Source organism: Micropterus salmoides, unplaced genomic scaffold (assembly GCF_014851395.1).
Source record: "Micropterus salmoides isolate LMB-PRFRI ecotype aquatic unplaced genomic scaffold, ASM1485139v1 Ms_hic_scaffold_1267, whole genome shotgun sequence".
In the NCBI taxonomy this organism is placed as follows: Eukaryota; Metazoa; Chordata; class Actinopteri; order Centrarchiformes; family Centrarchidae; genus Micropterus; species Micropterus salmoides.
In genome coordinates, this window is record NW_024040338.1 from 5,290 (window position 1) to 7,963 (window position 2,674).

Consider the following 2,674-nt stretch of genomic DNA (forward strand, 5'->3'; position numbering starts at 1 on the left):
CTAAGCAACAGACATTGAAATAAATATATATATAAATATGTTACGAAAGATTTTTTTCAATTTCACAGGTCCAGTGTGATGGCTGTGAACGGTGGTTCCATGCTCAGTGTGTGGAAATGGACAGCACACAATATGAAGAGGCAAAGAAAGGAAACTGGGAATGTCCGTTGTGTAAATAAAGTGTTTCTTTGAAATCTGCTCAATGCTGTGGAAGAAATGACTGACTCTGTGTGGTACAACTGCAGTTGTACAAGAGGTGTGTAATATGTGTAACAGGTAGTAGTACTATTCGGCATTGGTTTTGAGTCCCTGAATCATTTGAAATGGAATCTATTGAAGAAAAAAATATAAAAAAATATTCATATAAATTTTAATATGCACTCAAATCAATATGAAGGGGTGTGTCATTTGCCTAGTCTAGTACTACAATTCGGAATTGGTTTGAAGTCCCTGCGTCACATGACTTGGAAGCTATTGAAAAAAACAGCACTTTTTTCAATAAATTATGAATAAATATTCAAATAAAATAAAAAATGCACTCAAATCAAATATGAAGGTGTGTCTCATTTGCCCAGTGTAGTACTACAATTCGGCATTGGTTTGAAGTCCCTGCGTCACATGACTTGGAAGCTATTGAAATAAATAATGATTTTCCCATAACACTGTTTTCACAATTTGAATTTATTGATGGTCCCTAAGCTAACCCCCGTTAGCTTAGGGACCATCAATAATCTTATTTAAAGCGAGCCATCAGAGGTGAGCTAACCGCACTTATACAACCGTCACTGGGTGAACTGACTAAAAAGCCGTCACTGGATCCTGGGTGAATGTCTGTCGAATATCCAACTTAAAACTAACTTCACCGCGGTAATATATTGAAGTAATAAGCTTGATACACTATATGAATAAACACACTCTAATTAAAATTGAACCAATTTAATAATAATCTGGATCAAGCCACCAAGTTCTTAAAGAACTCCAGCACAGAGAGAGGAACAAAGAAATAAACACATATAAACGCAGCAGTTTGGCAGGTCTGGACGCAGAATGGGCCACATCAGGTCCGGATTCTGCAGACAGAGAAACACACATGAGCACATCGCTCTCAAACACTGCAGAACCCTGTCAGGGCTCTGAAGTGGACCCAGAACAACTCTCATCAGCTGTTAGCAATAAACACTAGCAGGACTAAAGTTACTGTGTTAAAACTATAACTTAGCACAACATCACTGCGACCTGCCTCTCATTATCCGGCGCTGGTGTTCTGTCGACTTATGCTACCAATGAGATTTGCTACTTAGCGGTTCTGCGAATGCGCATGACCTACAAGCGCGGTCTGTTTCCACGCCCATAAATCTGTGCAACCTTGCTGTTGGGCATGCCGTCGAGACAGCGGATGATCATCAGCAATATTAAAATAATTATTCATTATTAGTCTTATCAGAATACGCTACCCCGATATCTTAAATAAAGATGGCATAATATAGTATTTCAACATGCTCCCATCTCCTTACAGTACACATGGAGTGAGTAGTGGTGCAATATAAATGATTCTGTAGTGGGAGCATATTTGATCGGGGATATTAGTCAGAATAAGCTACCCCTGAAATGATGTAATATAATCAAAAAACAGAAGACATCATAATACTGTAAGAGTTGTACCTTTATGGGATTGGAAATGGGAACACATACGGTAGCATTTTTCGACAAGGCAGCATAGAACACCGGCAGTCACTCAGCCTGTAGAATGAACGAAAGACTGCGGAGGACCCATGTGAGCGGTGAACGAGTGGTTCATTCCTGCTCCACTGTAGGAGCTGTCACGTGAAAAATGAACGACTCAGACCTAGAGACCCACAGTTGAGAGTCGTGAACTAATCAATTCTGTTTCCTGTGCTGACGGAGCCCATGCAGCTGCCCTGTGACGAGTGAACGTAAGAGTCCAAGATCCTTCCAAGATGCGTGAAAATCAACGAATCACTCACTGAGACCCGTTCCTCCCGAGTCATACACACGATTAGGTCTTATGAACAAAACGTTCTGTGAACGACACAACACTAACACAACATAGACCAGTGCTCCCCCCCCCACCCAGCACCCCACCGCCGCGCAGCGAACAACCAAAACGGCCAAATGCCACGCAATCATCAACATCAATGCACAAATGATGAGCCCAATGCGCGCACTGCGCAAGCATGGTGACACCCAATGCCCGGCAGCCCCCCGTGAATCCCGCGTGCCAGGTCGGGCAAACGAGAGAGAGCGAGCAGCAGAACACCACGGCAAAAGCCAGCAGAGAGAAACACCAGCAGCAAGTCCCAGCCTGGCAGCAAACGCGACGCGCAGGTCACCGTGCACCCGCCAATAAAAGTCCGCCGTTCCACCAACCGCCGGAAAAACTAAGGCCGCCCGTGCCAGCCGACATCCCCCATTCACATCACGACCCCAGGCCGCCGTGCAACACCAGCCAAACCAGCAACGAGGCAAAATCAACCAGCTCAGCTGCATGCCACCAACAACCCACCCACCAGTCAAGGGCCGCGAACTCCAGGCACAAGCCCAGAATAAACCGGAGCACAGCACTGCCCCGCACCCACACTGCAAAAATTAACTTCATACTTCAGTATCCAGAGGGGTCCAACAACTGGCCGACAGAGAAATGGGGAAGCATGGA